The sequence below is a fragment of the Anarhichas minor genome, unplaced genomic scaffold (genome assembly GCF_050575085.1).
Source record: "Anarhichas minor isolate MPS153535 unplaced genomic scaffold, ASM5057508v1 ptg000054l, whole genome shotgun sequence".
NCBI lineage: Eukaryota > Metazoa > Chordata > Actinopteri > Perciformes > Anarhichadidae > Anarhichas > Anarhichas minor.
In genome coordinates, this window is record NW_027466500.1 from 2,859,904 (window position 1) to 2,880,826 (window position 20,923).

Below are 20,923 nucleotides of genomic sequence, written 5' to 3' on the forward strand. Positions count from 1 at the left end.
CAGGGACGGAGCGTTCTTGATGCTGATCACTTTAAATGCACGGCGATGTTTTCAAATAACCAACAGCGTTTCATTTAGTTGGGATGTGAGATTGCTTTGCCTCTGCTGCTCCACTGTTCGGTTTTCACATAAAGAAATGTCACCTTCAGTTCTGAGCTTGACATTTTACCAACTATTTACCTCTGTGGCTTTTTCATGCACTCTTTTGAGTAAGGTCAACATTCAAGTCTATCTTAATACTCTGACTGCTGAGGCCTCGTGTCAGCTTTAGATCATGTGTTAGTACTCTGGATTTCTCTTTGCTTAAGAAGGGGACGCTTAATAACAGGGTTCCAGTAGCTGTTTAGAACACATAAGGTCATGTCTTCAGTTGTGTTTCTGGGAATGTGAGGGTTTTATCAAACTGGAGGGAGGTTTACATCCTGTAACAGCAATTTCGAGGCTAAAAGTCATTTTTAGACCCAACATTTCTCCACCAGAATTTAATTCTGAGCAGTGTGAAGAGGGCCTTGACGTGTTGGGAAATAAATGCGAACACTACGTCCCTAATAAAGAATTATGTTATCAATAAAGGAAAAACAACAGCTTTGGAAAACAGTCAAAGATGTATTTACCACATAGTCATATCTTCAATATGTGCAGTAAAATGTGGGGGAGGGATACTCTTGAGGATGTTAAAAGATTAATGTGCAATCTTTATTATTGATGAAATGTATTAAAAGTAAAAAAATATGTTGATATATAATATATATGATAAGAAGATAAAAATATCGGTATTAAAATATTGAAGTGCATCATTTATTATTTTGTTAGTTGCGTTGATTTTAGAAGAACTGGTTGCATTTAAGTAAAACTTACAGAAAATAGCCAAACAACTAACTATGAAAAATCCAAAATAATTTTAGCACCGCTTCAGAGACACTATAAAGATGAATAATTACAGCGACCAATGACTCTTTTAATGTACATGTGGGAATGTGAGTATTGTTTTAAGACACATAAGATAATAACTTTTCTAAAATAAGTGGTATAAATTACAAAAATGATTTCCTCCTAGCCTTATGAAAAAGACTGTTATTTACACACTCATTCCCACAGTGATGCTCGATGAAGCGATTTAAAGAGAGAAGCTGATGATGGATGCTTTAGAAAAGTAAAATTCACACTAATATCATCGTTATTCCTCTGGAGCACTGCCGTACCGTTTGTGTATCTCTGGTGAATTGGTTGGAGGTATATAGGGGCTTCGTCCTGTCGCCATGTTGAGGATGAACATTACATTTGACAGAAGCAACATCTTCAGGGGGCTCCACATGTGAGTTGTGTGTGCTTGTTTGTGTGTGTGTCTTTGTTACAGAGTAGCTGTTGACCCTCATCCTGCAAACATATTTAACAGACAAGGACTACTGATTGAATAAACTACTGTAAGAGACAAGCACCAGAGCAATATGTTGTCTGATTTCTTCTCTAAATGTATTCTGAAGAGAAAAACGAAAATCGACAGATGAGAAAATCTGTGTCTGTTTCTTTCAAAATGACTGACAGTGCCCCTGATAGTGTGTGATACTTTGAATAAGGCCCCATGGAACATTTTACATATCTATTTTATTTAAGCTGTTATAAACTGCATAGGCTGCAATTAGGGGCGTTTTGACTGAGGTCTCCAAAGACCCCAATACATTGGTATTTAAAATCAAGGACTAATAAAAACAGAGTACAAAGATACTTTATGAAATCATCTGGAACAAATTATCCTCATACAACGGTTTGTATGATGTCTTAAAATTACTCCTCAATTTTTGTGCATTTTCCTAGAAAGGTCTAGCAACACAGTTCAATTACCAAATGTTTCATACGTACAGTCTTTTCAAAATAGACTTCCTTCTTCACAGGAAAGAACTTAGTTAGGTTTAAACAACAAAAGGAAATTGTGAAAAACAGCATACGTAGCTCTACCTCTGAAAATGAATGTGCTGTAATAGGTACATTACGTATAACAGCACATTCAACCCAAACCACGATCTTTTCAAAACCTAAGTAGTTTTGTTGTTTTTGTTGTTGTTGTTTTTCCTACGAAAGTCCAACAACATGTCTCAATTTCCACTCTTTCTGCAGTCTTTTCAAAATAAACTTCTATTTTCACAGGAAACAATTAAGTTAGGTTTAGTCAACAAAACCTTTTAGTTATTTTTAAGAAAAGAAAGTAAAAAACTTCTGGCCGTTCTCATACAGCGTTTGTAGCTATACCTATGCAAATGAATGAGCTGTAATTGGTAGATATCCCACAAAATAAATGTGTACATAGGTCGGGTGGAAAGAACTGTTTTTGTTTGACCCATCCACTCCCACCCGCCCTGTGTGAGTTGTTGTGGTCTTTATTTCTCCTGATTATGTAGATTACATTCAAATTGATTTCGTTGGCTATCTATGAATTACAGCACATTCATTTTCGTAAGTATAGCTCTATATGTATAGAACAGCCTGCAAAAAGTAAACCTCTGGGGTCTGTGGGGACCCTATTGGTAGGATGAGGGTTTAAGCCTGCAGTAACAGCATATGTTTCCTTCAGTCACCTACACAAGTTTAACACATTTCATCTTGGAGTGAAAATTCGCACCCAAGGCTTCAGATTCAACACTCAACACAAGAAGGTACAGACGACGACCATGATTCACGTAGTGTTTTTCCATAGGGAGCTTTATGTTATGATGTTCACCATCTCTCTCGTCTCTCATTTCCTGTGTGGTGGAAAATAACATAAACACTTCATGCTCAGTTTTGAAATCATCGACAGACACTCTATACACACACATGCACAAAGCTGGTGCATGTTGTTGGCTGACTCTGTGTTTTCAGTGCATCGACTACTAGTGTAGACAAATACCCTTTTTCCACCAAATAATATGTATATGCAGGTTTTTTTAAACACGTGAAAACACGTTACAATTATTGAGTAAACAAGTATGCAATCAATTTTTTTCTGGAGTCACGTTTGACAAAAAAAAGGGTTTTTAAACAATAGAAAGCAGCATGGAGGTCAGCGAAAACTTCTCCTTAACATCTGTTACTCATTCAGTCTCTCTTTAAACACATTGGCGACTAATTTAGTATAATGTTCGAGGTCTGCTTGGATGGTAACGCATGAAATTTGTGGCAGAAATGACAAAGAAAGCCCCGGACAATGACTGCCGATTGGAGCTGGAGATGATAAATACCTTTCACTAATGCAGAGTACTTTGTCCCAGGGAGTAATGCAGATCGTAACCTTTCCCCCTGAAGAAAAAAGACAGATGTTAGTGGCTGTTAGTGGTTTTATTTTGTCCAGTGGGAAAGGGGCTAAAGAGTTAAGACTTTTAGTCTGAACTAAAGGGGTCTTCACAGGTCTAGAATTTTGGATCAAACCTGAATCGGACCTATAAAAAACCTACCAGAACCTGAGTATAAACTTTGTCAGACCCGATCAAAAAATCAACCTGAAACCGACCTGAGGACAAATAGATCCAATCCACCACCATCAAGTGTGCTGCTAAGATAAAGCATTTAGTGAATATGTGCATTTCGTGCACACTAAAGTTTTTAATTCAGGTATTTGGAAATACTTACCCGGTTTGACCTCACGTTTACTGTGTCTTGAGAATATGTGTGGAGAAACCCTTACTCTGTTCTTGAGAAATCCAATTATCATTTATTCATATAGAATATCACATAGCAGTGACATTGTTATGTATGTCCTTGCATTGTAAAGTATAAATTGTGTTTGAAAATCAAGCAACAAATGACTAAAACTGGCAACAGTATTAGAAAATATTCAGTGAGGCACAGCCGCCGTCCTGTGACTGTTTTCCGTTACCGAACACGGGAACAGACTCATGCATCACCGGTTTACCAGACGTCTTCTCCCAACAGCGTCGCAGGGTTTCGTCAGAGATCTTCTGACAATATTCAGATTCACATCTATTCATGAAAGACAAATATTTATTCCATCTAGCTGGTTACAAACATTTGTCACATTGGATTTGATGAAATATGTTTCATCTGGGGAAGTTTATACAAGCAACCGTCCTAAGTCATGAAGCATTGAAATGTTATCTCAAGGGACTCGCACTTTGCTTTGAGTACAAAGACTCAAATGAAACGTGTTTGATTTCAGCAAGTACAAAGCACTGCAATTGACGACTTTCCTTTTATGTCAGGAACAGGATTGACAATGGAGGACACAAGCAATGAGAAGACAAAGAAAAGAAAAACAGAAACACTCACAACTCTAAGACAATTGGCAGCTTTTGTCAGCTATATAAAGGTCTGGCAACCAGCACAGCGCTTGGTATCTGAGCGCAACAGAACACTCATCTTCACCCACACTGTGGGTACATTCGTCAACAACACTGCTGAATTATTTAGTAGGTCAACAGCCAGAAATCTCGTGTCTGACAAACCCAGACAAAAAGCACTGACACAGAGGAACAATGGTCATAAGTTAACCAACCAGCATGAATGAATCAGAGGCGTATTCAACCAAAAGAACCAAACATAGAGGAAAATAAAAACTAAATACTTGAATGTGACAAAAAAAATTGGCTTAAGTTTTAAATGTAATTGTTTGCAATAATCATTTAATTGCTTCAAAATTAAGTCAATTTTTGGTGAACTTTTTATTCGTTTTTCACACCATTCACGCAGAATGGCACAAGCATATATTTATACAACGGACTGACCAACAGATGGACATTGCCCTTAAAGCCCTGCTGCTAGCAGCTACCTCTATGTAGGCCTACCTCGGTGTACCACCACTCTCAAGACACTTTGTACCGCATGAAACGATTACGTAATCCTCCTGCATTTCCTGTGGTCATGGATTATGTTCATGTCATATGTGGGAATACCACCTCTGCAATGCTAGTTAGTGTAAACAAGTGACTTGAAGTTACTTATTTGTTCCGATGAAGCCGCCTACATCAGCCTGTACACTGTCTTGGTCTTTCTGTGGTATGAATGTTGTCAAACAAAGCCAGGATTGCTGGAGAGGGAACCCGGGGGCCACATGGTGCTCTTCCTCCCCTTTCCATCAGTGTAGCGCTCCAGCAAAATGAAGCAAGAAAGCATTCTTCACTTGTTTCCTGTTCACTCCTATTCATCTAATGCACTTTACATTTATTCAGTTTTTAACTTTTCATACAATTCCATTCATTTGTAATTTCAGTTTATCTCATTTTAATGCACTTTAGCTCCTGAAAAACAAAGTTACGACTAAGAATAGGAGTTGGTGGAGACCAAAAACTGAGCTATAAGAAGAGTGAATATAGGACTTGTGTTCGTCAGGTGGCCAGAAACACGACTCCAAATAAATGAGAATATTGCTCCATATCTGTTTGATGTGAAAATGGAAAAATGTTGTGAGTTACATGTTTGCAAAACATTATGCTGTGTTTGCAGCTTTTTACGCTTATACCTCAAGAGGCCAAAAAATGTCAATTAAAGCAGCTTTCAGCTGTAAATGGAAATAGCGACCCAAAGTAATACTTCGACCATATTTCTAACAGGTGTCAGCGTCAACCCTGTCTCCTACACAATTAGGTACCATTCAACTAAATTACATTATCAATTACATTACAAGGGGAAACGTATTGCCTCCCAGATAACGGTCACATTTTTAAACACGTAATTAACGTTGTGAATTGAAACAAAACAAAACACAATAAAACTACCTGGTTAGGTTCTGTAAAAACATCAGAGTGTGGCTTAAAATAAATATGTTTCTGATGTTATTTACACACGGGAAAGCAACAGCAGTCTAGGTGAAAGTCCTGTGTTTTGACCCACCCATCCACCCTGACCTCCACCCTAAATTGACTTCCATAGACTATGATTAGAAACATAGTTGTGATACGTCAAAAACATTCCAGGAGACATTACTCCTTGAAATATAATAAACAATGCTGTTTTGTTGTATTGGAACGCAATTTTTAGGAGATCAGGCTGTCAGAGAAAACAGATATAGTTATTGATTTAGTAGTTTAATGTGTTTTAATCTCGGACATATGAGTGATATTCTCTTTCTTTATAATAGGGATACTTTTTTTTTACATTTTGATGACTTTAAAGGTGCACTTTAAAGTTTCCTTTTGCTATGGAGCTCATCATTGATGAGTGAGAGATTTGTCTTCTCTTTGCAGCAAACACACGAGGAAGTACATCCATTATAGCCCTCTCACAGTTGTTGATGACCTCGTATTCTGGATCCTACAGCACAGAGGATGTAGTGCTTTGAACAAAAGCATCTGCCTACTGAATGTGTGATGTAATGTTATGATACTATTCACCCTTCATGATTTAAATTGCATATTTTGCATCTTCCCTTTCAGTTTACCTCAAGGTCGGATCCCACTGGATTCGTCCAATCTCAAAACAACTGAAGACACATGAGCGCAACACAGAAGGCAGGAAATGCAAAACACGTGTTCTGACATAAGACTGTGATTTAGACTGCAGGGAAAAGTGGCCACCTTGACATCAATTATTGTGACTTATGGTTCCCTTTTTCATCAAACTGCATTTACTGTAAATGTCATTGTGCTGCATCTCTCCCTCTTTGACGTAATAGCGACCTTGCTGTTTACTTGAAAAATGTAATCAATTTAATTCTGTGAAACATCCACAGCCTTTACTTTTTCTCAGTAAAATGTGAGAAACAAAATGGAACTTGAAGCAAGAGCAGCATGTCTGTTTGCTCATATCTGACTGCTTCTGCCTCTCCAGAGAACAACACAATATAACATAATTACTCTGTTTCGACATGCGTCGTGGAGGTCAAACACAAGCAGCAATTTTGTGTGATTGTGCAAGTTTGTTTGTTTACACCTTGAGCCAGCAGGCTGCACATGAAGAAAAGGCGTTGTGTTGTGGGTGCAGGAACCTTGTGACCTTGTGTCACTGTTACAGCAATATTTCATTTTGTTTTTCGGTCTGGTGTTAGAGACAGAGGGAGTCTTTTCTAAATAGCAGGTGATGATTGACAGCGGAAAATTATTTACGATACTATTATTGACACTATTATTGATTGAGTTCTAAGTTATGGTTGAGCATCACCAGTGCTGCTGTTGGCTAGAAGCCCACATCTGTCAGTCTGTCCACATTATCCTCCCCTGTGCAGCAACCAAGCAATCAATTCTTGGTTCAGCTCTTGCCTGACGGCACATGCTCCCCTCTGTCCATACATAAGAGGATATGAAATCATCCCACTACACAACACAGCAGTCTTGGTATGCAGATTGAGAGTTAAGAATGTGAAGATTGACTGTACTATTTTTGAATATTTTACAGTCACGTTTTTGAAGCGCAGAGATATAATTTAATGAAGACACAACCATGTCTGCAGAGATTATGTTCAACAACAACAACTTATTTATTCAACACCACGGTTTTCTACAAATGAAAAAATGTTCAGACGGAATGTATCTTCAAACTGTTTACTGTCACTATATTTTATTATCATTTATAGCCACTAAAACATGTTTTATTCAACAAATGTTGTTGAGTCTACTGGATTGTATTTGCTCTCAAAGAACAGAAACATTTTCTTTGTGTCAAGGTCGAGCTCAGATTTTATTTGAAATTAGTTATGAATATTAACAGATGGGTGACATTTGTGTCGATATTTGACGCTCTGGCAATGAGAACGCAGTGCAGACAAGTTAACTTGAGGTAAAGAATTTGCAAGCCCCCCTTTAGACCTTAATCCGATGTCTGTAATTTAATATTCTCCATGCAGCCGTGCTGTCATTGTCCTTTCACTGTTTCTATAATCCGTGGTGTATTTATATTATTCTTTAAAATGGAAAATATCTGTTTAGCATCAGCGTGACAGACAGATCTGGCATCCTTGTCCATTTTGTCACACTTATAACTTGACAGTTCTTAGTATCCTGTCTGAATTCCCCTTGCCTCTATACACACACACACACACACACACACACACACATATACACACACGCTTATGCACACTGAGCTCAGCATGCATCTTGTATCTCATCAGTTTTTACAGTTCGATGCCACTTAATGAGTTTTAATTAATAACCTTTAATAGAGTTTGTGTCGTCCTCCCAGACGTGACGCTCTGGACAGGAAGGATGCTGTGAAATAATATCAACTAATTATGCACTCGACATTTCATAAGCGTTCATTATATAATTCAGTTTAATGTTGAGGCTGTCATCAGGCATTGGTGGACAATGACCACATGACACGGACTCCAGAGGGACTTCAGTTTGGGCCAAACAGGCTTACGTTTTAGAAAACTAGAATTCCAGATGAGCCCTTCGGGTCTGGTCTCATCCCCTTGTTTATATTCTGGGACTCAGCAGCTTTCCCAGACTCTTTCCAATTGTCTGCCTCTCCAAAAAATTGAAGTTGCAGATTTGAAATAATAAATTAATCATGACAGTTAAATATACTCAGAATCTCCCAGAACAGATTTTAACAGCTCGAGGTGGCACAAGGAGGAAGCCAGGCAAAATAAAAAGCCTCCGATGTGTCGATTTGTCACAGGCCAACTGGCACATCCATCTGGTCCAATAAGATAATGGGACTGAGTGGCAGACAAGCAGCTTGGCAGCCATTTCCTTGCACAGGATAATCAGATTATTATTCACAACAACAATCAGGTGTCTGGTGGTGATTTTTAAATAAGCCTTCATTATCAAGCCTAAAGCAGAAGGCCTTTACAGCTGGCAGACACACTCCCCCAAGTGTAGCTGGACAAATTATGGCTTGCTTTTACTGTGACAATGTTTAAAGCTTTCATGCATTATTTGACGGTTAAGGTTAAAGAAGGATCATGGTAAAGACAAAGAAAAAAAAAAAAGGCATCTGAGACACTTTGGAAATAAGTATATTCACTTGAATAAAGTTCTTCACTTGTCCAATGAGAATATTGATAACAATGACGACACACAATTCACAGAGGTTCTCAACATTTTGTAACTTATGAATGTTTAAAAAATGTCCCAGGACCGCCTTCCCAAATGAATGAGAAAACATATAACATGACACAAAAAGAGAAGAAAACAACAACTGGGCTGTAAGAATGTGTTATGCTACTGTCAGCTGTAATGACCAATATTCTGCTTCCCCTCACCCATCGCTGCCTGCCAATATTAACCCAAATTGAATGTGTTCTGGGTCAGATTTTCTCACTACAAGCGTTGGAGCTTTTACTGACGCAGGGTTGTCTCCTCCAAACTGATCCATTTTGTGCCACTGCATCTGAGGGAACATTAGCTGCTACAAAACATGATTTTCTCAACCTGATGTGTCGTGATCGGGCGGGGTTATACAGTAACTACTTATGCTTTGATTGAAGTACTATGTTTTTATTATTTATGTGAATTCTTGAGCACATTTAGCTCAAGATTGTTAATTACCGAAAAAAAAGAAGAAGTTTTTTATTTATTTTTAACGACTTACCTCCGTGGCCCGCCCCGTCCCAGTGGTTGAGAATAGCTGTTTTAGACAATAATGTCCTCCCAACTTTGCGGCAACAGTTCGGGGATGGCTCTTTCCTGTTTCAACATAACAATGCCACCGTGCACAAAGCGTGTTTCATATAGAACTGGTGATGGTAGGACTCGACTGGCCTGCACTGAGCACTGACCTCAACCCCATCCAACTCCTTTGGAAATGCATTTTGACTTGTCACAGTCAAAAAAAACACAGGAGTATTAATTAGTACATATTAATTGCCTCCACCCACATCCTGCATCGATGACAGTAATTCTGCAAAGAGTACACACTAATATAGCACCTGTACTAGATATTGTGCCGATTTAAAAACTGCATTGTGTGTATCGATGCAATTTAAATGTGGAATTTTTGTTATACTGTACCTTAGCAGGGATTCAGACAGAAAACAGCCCTCCATTAAAACACTGCAGGTGGTTGAAGGCACCAGGGAGACAATGAATACGATAAAGGAAGTCATGTTTGACAGATCAATGTGTTTTTTCACAAAGGGCTCAAGTCAGTCTTGACTTTTGCTTTCAGGAACAGATGAATTCATTTCTCTTGCCGTCCCCTCTCTCTCCTCCTTTACTCGTCAATCTCCAGCTACACTTATAGAGACAATAAAAGCCCCAAAATAGATAGTGTTACTGTGCACTTTGTGCTGATTATATAGTCAGAGACAAATGTCAGGCAGCGAAGGCAACAATAAAACATGCTTCCTGTTCGCTTTCAGCATACTTCAGATGAAAGTGAAAAGCTTCGGTTAAACATCAAAACAAAACTTTCATGAACCGCGGAGCTCACAGGGCTTGTACATGTACTATTGTTTGGACAAAAAGCCAGTTAACCAAGGTTAAGCATTACATGTCAGGGTTAAGACATTAAAGTTAGGTTGGGTTTGGCTGTTAGGTATGTAGTGGTAAAGTCCAACAGGTGTTTGGTTATTTTGGCTGATTAGACTTGAGTTTGGTAGAGCTATGCTGGACTAAACTACATAGCTGTGTCCAATTCTTCAACGTATCCTCATAAAACAGTTTGTATGACATTTTACAAAAAAGTTACTCCTCATTTTTCGAGCTTTGTCCTACAAAAGTCCAGCAACACGAGTCAATTTCCGTTTGTTTCATATGCAGTCTTTTCAAAATAGACTTCCGTCTTTACAGGAAACAACTTAGTTAGGTTTAGGAAAAGCTCAGGGTTTGGGTTAAAATGACTACACAAGTGGCATTACTTAAGTGCGGAAGTCATGTGACAAATACATCAACATTGACTTCTCATTTCACACACAGCACAAACAACGGTCACCTGGGTGAAAGATCGTGTTTTTGTTTTACCCATTCACGTCCTCTCCCACCCGCCCTCTGTGGGTTTTTGTGGTGAACTAGACTTCGTGGGTTATCTACGAATTACAGAGCATTTTCGTAGGGATAGCTACAAGCGCTGTATGAAAACATCCGGAAATGTTTCAGGTCACAGTAAGAAAATCCCCGTTGTAAATGTTAAAGTTAAAGATGGCTGAATTCCATTTAGTTGCTTCGGTTTGAGAGTCTTGGTATTGTGAATGATGGCTTGCTGTCAGCATGTGTGGCTGCATGTTTCTGTCCACAGCAGTATGGGATCCATGTGGTGTGTATCAGCATGTCTTCAAGTTGTTGTCCTATGTGTCAGCAAATCGCCCAAGCAGTCAGGATAATTATAGGTTATGTTTTTGTGTTTACCATGAGTAAAAGTAAAAGTTGATGTGTGTTTATTTTTGGTTATAAAGCTTTATATATCATGGACTCTCAAGCATTTGAATACGGTATGAGCACCCAAAGGCGGAAAATAATTGTAGGTTTCTCTCTGCTGTTTCCTGTCGTATGACGTGGCTCAGTGATGTAGTGTGTTGGTTAAATAACCTTCATCTAATAGACTTGAAGGCTGATTCCAGCCCCCTCTGATGGTCATTATATGTAAATAAAATCAAAAAAAGGAGGTTAATACATGACGTACAAATGTGCAGCTGATTATAATAATTCTAACCTCCACAATGCAATTATCAGTGTGAAATTGCATGTCCTGTGTCACTACTTTAGTGTGTGTAGGAGGGTCAAGTGCATGAAGAACAATATAAACTCAGTCCTGCAAGGAGTTTGGATGTGCTCTACAGAAACGCAGTCTCACAGAGCAACACAGGAAACAAATAGGTGACAAGTTGATGTTCAACACTTCAGGAAACATAAATCTTCTGCAAACTAAACTGTGCTTTGTTTAAACACTTTATCTCAGCTGTCTTTATTCAGTTCACCCGAAAACACCTCAGTTTCTAATAAATCTAGCAGTGTTTCCACATTAATCTCAGAAAGCCGACCGGACTGTTTTCCCTGTCTGAAAGAAATTAGTACCGTTTTAAGCACAGACGCACTGGCAATTCAGCTGTACCAAAATGTTTTGTTGTTCTCTTTTTTTTTTTTTTTTAACAAATTGAACTGAATATAATTCTTTAATTATCCTTTAATTATATTCTGCGGCATTGCAAGAACCATTTTCAGAGAAAAGGAGTTTTTGTACATGGTGTTGTTGCTTTTACTGAAACTTAGATTTTTGAACAAGCCGTGAACAAAACATTGACATATTATCACCTTACAAATTTGACTGGTGTGTTAGCAAACCATTACCATGCAGCAGTTACAGAGCAACATTATCATTCATTTGCAGTCCCCCTCTCTCTTTCAGCTCTAGTCTCGATCAACTCCTGAGGGAAATATCTGTCTCTTAGATGCTAAATGCTCCACTATGTTCTCCAGCTAGTCCCTAACTGTGTCTGACTGCTGTTTGGTTGCTGGAACAATTACAATAAAGCTCCGTAAAGCCAAGGGGAGCTGCAGATTCAGATAATTCACGGAAGGAATGGAAAAATCTCACTGGCGATGCTAACTTCATATTTACATTGTATCATTTCTATTACAAAGATATTGATTAAATCTGCTTTAATTAAAGGATGTGAATAGTTATTTAATCACTGGCAGAGGATAAGAGAAAGTTAAACAATCCACAAGGACTCATGTGCACATAACACATCTGCAATACATCAAAGAAACACTAAATGTACATATGACGACAAATCTGAACACGTACATGACTGTTCGCCTGCATACTTTATTTTGACGGGTGTGCAAAATCCGCTCCACTCTTAACACCTTCACAAATATAGGTCCTTTAAGGCCAGGTTGGCTGGGCTCCATGTAGTTTGACTCCCACAGAGATTTAACTTCTCATCTCTGTATACATTTTTATTTAATCATATCTAATGATACTGTTTACCGCTCTGTGAACCTATAACCCTCCAGATAATGAGACATGCCAACATAGGTCATCCTGTTGAATTTTCTACTTGTGTATCCATGGAAACAACACTCTCGGCAATCTCAGCAGCTCCACTTATTTTACTAATATGAGGTCAATTTCCGGCCATCTTTTAGTTGTGTGCTCGCAAGTCATGGGGTCTTTGGGTTGTTGTTTTTCAAACACACACAAGCACACACAGCAGCAGCAGCACACACACATTCCCAGACAGCATTGTCCTTCAAACCTTAAAGGAAAGCGGCTGCCAACACCACATCTCATTTTCTCCGTCCTGTCAACATGTGTCAACAGTCTGTTGTGAGAGATAGAAAGCCTGATGGAAAGCCTTGCTATATTTCCACGAGGTAGCAAATGTCAAATTAGATTTAAACTCACTGTCACTATTTGCCCATTTGTCTTTATTTTCAGCATGTTAATTCTCTTCCTGGTCAAATACTGTGTGACCATGACATCCAGCACCAAATCAAATCTAGAAAAACACAGGACTTCTTACAAACTATACCTCATTCATTCTTTCATATGTATCCGTGTGGTTGTTTTGAATACTTTAATGATGATAGCTGAAGATGCAGCATTTGCACACAGATACTGAGACTGCAACGTTAAAATAACTGTTGGTAACATTTTCACCATATCAACTATTCTCTTCTCTGATCCTTTTTAACATTCAGTCCTGCAGTTAAACAAATAAAACACAAAAAACATGAGATAGTAAAGGTCTTTTTCCTTCAGTTTTGAAATGTGTTGGCTGAACATGATGCAGGGTTTGTGCTCGGCGGGAGAGCCTTTTTTACCATCGTGGGGTTCGGGTTAGATTACAGGTTGAAGCCATCAGCTACAGATGTCAGCAGTCATTTTGTTCAAGAAAAACAACAGTGGTGTCTGAGGGACAAGAGTAGAGAGGAAAAATGAAAAAAGGAGCGAGCTCTCAGAGAATATAATGACAGGCACAAGAGAGAAGGGACGTGCACCGACATTTTGAGGGGCTGAAACGATGAATTACTGGAGCACTAATGCAGAATGGAAAAGAGAGAGATGATGTTTCACTGAGCTCTAATGAAGCTCTAGCGTAAGTTCAGTCAGGAATACTATACTCTTTCATGCTAACTCATTATTTCCTTGCTGTCATTGCTCAGGGTTGTCAATCATGATATCAGCTGGTTAGATCGGCTGGTGTTCTCTTTCCAATAGCACGATGAAACAATTACATCGTTAGCCTATCATCTTGCTGCTCTTTTTAAATACGATTGTCTCTCTACCTTCAGCACGTCCATGCTGCTGTTACGCACCCCTCCACCTCCCCATCACCGCCCAGTCATCACAGATTCATCATCTTCATCAACTCATCATCCTATCAGCCTCATCATCCACCATCACCACCAGTGTCTGGACTCAACGGGGGGATTTATCTTGCTGCTGCTCAGGGCAGCTGCTCGATTGCAAATCTCCCTGTAGTCCAAAGCGCCAAAGGCTGTGTCAAGACGTTATCATCCCATATCATCTGTTAATAATAAACAATTATCTTTTCTTCATCTGACTTGTCTCTCCTGATTGAAATAGTGTTTCTTGGCACATACAACAACCCTTTACAGAAGATATGTGTTCACACAAACACAAAGAGACTTAATGTGTTCCAGGAAGCAGCTTCAGGGAGTCTCTTCTAATCATCTGCGCAGCCAAATTGCTGAGATGAGGATAATAATCCCCGAAGGATGCTGACTCGTTTATTGATGAGTGCACACACACACGTGCACACACACACACACACACACACACACACACACGCAAATAATGATAAGCTCATCTGTCTTTTCTTCTGACACTGCTGATCTTTAATCAAAAATATTTTTCCTGCTCATCTGAACCGGTGCGGTTGAAGGCGGTTTTCATAGACGTCCCTGCAGAATTATTGGTGAACAGATGTGAAACTTCCAGCATTCCCGAAACAAACGGCAGCAATAACATCATGGCAATAACCTGCTTTGTAACGCATCAAATTAAATTAAAGCTGTCAGGTATTACACATGAATTTTTAGCATGTTAAGATTATGTGGGATTAAGCTTCCTGGCAGTACCACTGAGAAAGTATGAAAATGTCCCCAGTCTTTGCTGAGAGACATTGCAAAGACACGTTTTGTGTTTTATCTGAGATGAAACTTTTGATTAATTCATGGGGATTAAAAACACTTTGATGATCTCTGTTGCATTCTTGCATTAAAAGAGGTAATTTCAGAAAGCAGGATCAGGAAGTAAGATACTTTCCATGACAACATTAGAAATGCAGAATACATATGTTAGTGTTGATCTGACAACTGAACCTGTTTTAAAACAGACTAATAATGTCCTTCATTTCAGGGTTTACAACTTTCATTCGTACCAATAAATGCTCCTTTATATCAAAATCTGGCAGAGACCAGATGTAGTAGGCCAACGTATCTTCATACAAAGGTTTTGTATGATATCCTACGAAAAGTTCCTCCTCATTTTTTCCTTGTAAAACCACATTACATTACTGCTTCTGTGCAGATTAAACAAATGTACAACATGTCAGTAAGTGAGCTGTAGAAATGCTGATTAGCTCCGTCCCCTAAGCAAAAATTTGATGTCAAAGGGAAATAATTTCAGCTTAATGTGTTGTGATGTGACGCAGACGTCTACATGCCAACCCTTCTTCTTTGAGCTCTTGATGAAAGCAGCAGACAGTGAAGTGTGAAGTCTTATGTGGGAATGTGGTTTTGACTGATTGGGCCTTTGGGGCCTTTGCTGTGACAAGGGGCCGCAGCTGGCCTCTGGGCATGATTTATTCTATCTTTTGCAGGAGATGTTTTCCACATGAAGTAGTTAATTAGTTTGTTAGGATGTAAAGAGGTTGATAGAGTTAATACAGAGGCAGTAGCGATGCCAGCTGTCGACTCGGTCCCTCCTCGGCTCAGGCTCATAGTGGAGCGTCGGTCCGTCACGCTGCCGGCAGCCTCGCCATGAGAGGTTTCTCACTGCTGCATCTCCCCTCCCTCTCCCGCCTCGAGTGGGCAGACGGGACTCAGAGGAAGATCATCCCTCTGGTTTTAATTAGGCTTTTTAATTGAAGAGTGGAGACACTTTTCATGCAGACGTGCGCCGAGGTAACAGTTGAGCAGAGGCGATAGCAAAGGGAGGGTAACCATGACACTGTCAAAGGGTTCAGGATCTGCAAAGCGGAATTTCAATTTGCTTTAGGGGTTTTTGAAAAGGTAAAACAATAAATTCAGGGTAGTCTAGGATGGATTAGGGTTCCTCAGGTTTTACAGAAAGGTAAAGAGGTTATTCTTTCACATAATGCCTATTCTGTCTCCCACCTGTCGTTTTTTCATCAACTGGCATTCTGGTTGTTTTTCGCACTTTTTTGGCACATTACACTGCGCGTTGAGGGATGTAAAACAGAATAGAGGAGCTGGGGGAGGAGAAGGTTGAAGAAAAGGGCAAGACAGAAAAGACGAACATAGAAAAGAGGAGAAGTTGGTGAAGGCAAACGCAGGAGAGACAATGAGATACGTAGGAGGTGGAAGTTGTACCAACTACAAATAAAAACTTGCCTGAAAAAAAACTCAAACACAATGTAATGAATAAATGTGAAGGATTAACCCATATCTCTGAATAAAGAACAAATAGCACCGATAGAAACTCTGGACACAACAAGAACAGGAGCTTCAATAAAGAGAATATAAAAAATATAGCTCGCCTGCAAAACATAGTCTGACACCAGAAGACTGGTTTCACATTGTCTACATACAAGCAGCATTTTGTCACGAGTTTGGATCCAATCGTGGTCCAATGTTAAATCTACACAAGAGTGATGCGGAAACCCGTGCACTGAGAATGGACCTTTAACCGATAAGAGACATCAAGCGTCAAGCAGTTCAATTATTTAAATGAGCAAATTTATTCATAAACCTAGATTTGGGATTTATCAATGAGAGGAAATGCCATTTTACCACTCATTCTCACTCCCGACTCGTCAAATATCGACGCTTGGTCACTGACCCTCGGCATGGAGACACATTTAATATGTTGGTTACATGCATAGTCTACAGGAAGTCAGGTTTAGGGAACAAAACCACTTAGAGAATGTAGTTGACATTAACTTAACCGACAAGCCACTCATGTCTTTGCTTTTTCAATGCTTTTGGTGTGAAGAAGCGGTTCAGTAGTAACTCATTACAGCTCTTTATGAGAGTGAGCAGTAAACAGTGAGGCTGTTTGAAATGAGATGAAACTGGATCACATGCATGCTTCATTTCCTGTGAATCCCTCAAATGTGTGAAGGCAATTTGAGTCCAGTGCAGAAATGGCGGACTGCACTGCTAACAAGGAAAGAGAAGTAATTATGGCGATGTATAAAAAGCATCAAAGACGATAACTCTAAGGTGACGGTATCTTCAAACAAGAATTAAGTTGGACCATGAGATCAAGCAGCCAAATCATCGGAGGGTGATGCTGTGTGAAGACTTCAGCTACAAGATTCCACCTGCAGGATGCAAACCCAACGCAGCACCGCAGTCTCTTTTTTTGTTAGTTGACCTTTTGTTCATATTTAATTCATTCATAAATGTCAGAGGTTTCATGTGAAGGCTGGAGGACCTGAGGAGAGGAAGAGGGAGATAAAAGAGGAAGAATTCAAGACAGGAGTACGAGAGGAAGAGGAAAGATAATAGGCAGAAAGAGGAGATGGAGAGAACGGGGTAAGAGACAATCATTCGTTTATTGATGTTTTATACCCTCCAGCTGGTGAGATCGACATAGGCGTAGCCATGGAAACCAACCAGGATATGAGTCATGGGTTGTAACATTGGGGGGGGGGAGTTGGGAAGAGATTGAATGACGCTCAACTTATCATCACAGGGACCATAAAACAAGTCGGAGGGAAATGATTACTTAGAATCACCAGCACGGGATTTTTTTCCTCGAATGTTCAGGTCTTTTGATTCTGTTATCAAATGTACCAACTGTGGCTTCAACTAAGGCTATTGTTTTTTATCTTATTGTGAGCAATTGTGCTTTGTCCATTAAGATGGTAAAATACACGCCATTCGCCATTTTCGTCACTCCAAATGAAAGGTATAAAGTATTGACATTAGATCTCTGAATACATACGAGTCCACTGGATTATCATGTGGATAGGAGTGAGTGATGAAACCCCCTCCACACACAGCTACTTAACACCTACTTAAGAATAAGGTGACATTCACTGTAATGTAGCAGACACCTGAGAAATGTCACAGAAACAGCAGATTAAAACACACTGGATTCACAACAACGCACATGCACAGAAAAGTGTATTTTATTTAATCAGCACTATAAACTTGTTTTTATGACACAAACATTCATATTTATGTTCTCCTTCTGTGTATCTGGTTTCCTCCAGACGAAATTACCCTTGAGTATAATGTATAATGTAAATTACTGTGAAAAGTGAAGTGTTTGCTGTTTTTATTATATTACAGGAATTGAGGGATTGCAAAAAATGCTACAGCGGTTAAAGCAGGTCATAAATCAAGTCAAATTTATTGTGTTTATAGCCCAAAATTGTCTCACCAAAAAGCCTCTTTCATGGGGAAAATGTGTTCCATCCCAAGAACCTTTGGTCCAGTTTACAAACTCAGGTCCTAAAAGATACATATTCACGTTTTCTTTCATGTTCTTTGTGTGTGTGTGTTTTTTTTAACATAAATAAATACTAACATTGTAGAAGTTACAGGAAAGTAGAGGCAAACAACTTCTAACACAGCAAACATTAAAACTAACCGTTGAGAAGACGTTACTCAGAACACACTACGTTACACACTGAAAACAACACAGAAAAGGCACACAACATACAGTAACTCCCTGTGTTGAACCACAGATTAAGATGAATTATGTCTTTATAGTTTGGTGGGGTGAGGTACGTCTGGGATAGTTTAGCCTGCTGCTCCTGTGAATGGATGGATGGAGAGTACAGGATAATATACTTTGCACTCGGTTACTGCACTGTTAGCACAGGGGCAGGGGTTTTTCATTACCACCCTTTTACACTCTTCTCGTACATTTCACACTCAATATCCAAGTTTTTTTCTCATAAATGTACAATCTTTTATCTTGGAAATACTGAGTTTCTTCTCTAAATACTACCCCTCCCCCTGCTCCGTAATTTTATTTTTTTACCCACAATGGCCTGAATACGCCGTTGTTGTTATGAGAGTGGTATTAATCTTATTCATACCACTCACCACCACTTGTTTTTTATAAAATGTCAAACAATCACTTAAAATTCATCTACCAAACATGTCATACAGACACATGTGGATGAAAAGATGCTAAAGGGTGAAAACTATGCTGTATTTATCGCTGAGGATCATGAATGAAAAATGTCATAGAAATGTTGTTAAAAACTAAAATTAGGCAGGCTGTTATGATGTGCACATTTACCTGTTTGAAGGCACTCAGGAAGAAAAATAAGTTCCCATTACTGAATTTGATAGAAATGACCATATATGGTATTTTGTGTCTGGAAAGTTTAATGAAGAAAACTGCGAAGTCTATCACAAAAGTCATCTTCCAAATTTGGTAATCAGCCATGAGCAGATGGAAAGCCTCATTATCTTGGATAACTGCTGGTGAATATTTTCAAGTGCCTCTTGGCAGACTCAGCGAATGATGAATTTTAAGCAGAGCTTCACAGCAATGAAGATGAATTATTTAATGTAGTTTTAAGGAGGTTTGACAGAGAGCCTCAGAGAGAGCGAGAGAGAGAGAGAGAGAGAGAGAGAGAGAGAGAGAGAGAGAGAGAGAGAGAGAGAGAGGCTAAAACAGAGGTAGCATGTCAACATATGTGCGTGTGCGTGTGTGTGTGTGTGTGCTCTGTACTAGATCGGTTTTGACATTTCACAGATACATGATGAGAGATGACAGCTCCAGAGAACCGGCTCGTCGTGCTTTACCACAGAACTGAACTTCAAGACTTCTCTGAAGTCCTGCTGCTCTGCGGCGTAGCTGTACATCAATGACGTCAAATCAAAATGTCAACTCTTCACAAAAAACATACTTGTAATCTAACAATGACATATTAAATCGAAGGAGAGCATACTTTTCGGAAAATGTAACTGTGTTTATGTAGCTGTGTTCCTTTAAATATGTCGTTTTTAATCTCGCTACAAGTTAATTCAGTTGGACCTTTGTTTTCACAACAGCAATCCCATTTCTTTAAATGATCGGCACATTTTGACAGTTGACGGGCATGATTTTTTTTGTTAATGTATAGTTTATTTAACAGATCACATAGCTGGCTATAAAGTAAACTATCTAGTTTTAGGTTGAGTTCATTGAGTGAGTGTCTGTTTTTATGGTTGTTTTGACTGAGAGTATTAACCTTTTGAGAAATATGTCCAATTGCATGAGAAAAGCTGTGCATGCTCAGATCTTAAGCTGTAACTTTAAAACCACTGACCTCCCCATAAACTCTGTGCTCTTTAGGCTGCACTTCAGAAACAAGTTGGGAGAAAAATGCTGTATTCTGCCTGGAAACCACTCAGATTAAAACTACTTCAACTGTGGGCCGGACTGTGACCACGTACCTGCTGGTTTTCCTCACCTCCATATCCCCGGACTCTTACATCCCCAGGACAAATGCACAACTCTTAATTTTAAAAATACATAACACTTTAATAACAGACTAATTTTATCCTCCTCTTACATGGTTGGTTTGTTTGTTTATCATATTCTATCGTCATTTTCTATTTTTAAATCACGTCTTATACTGTTGCACTGTGTTTATTATCATGCACCAAAGTGCAAATAAACTTGGCCAAAAAAGTTTCAGATTCTGATTTATCTAATTCATTTCTACTTCACGCTTTCACAAAGGCTGTCGCATTAAAACATAAAAATACGAATCTTCCTACTCATTGGTTTAAGCCAGTAAAGAATTGCATGTACTGGGGAGTTATTTGCTGATTATAGCAATTAACCATCTGCTCCGCTGTGTTTAAATGTTAGGATCATAATTTGCTTCATTTTAACATCAGAACAAAGTAATAATGGTGCGTGTTTCTCTCCGAAGCAGAGAAAC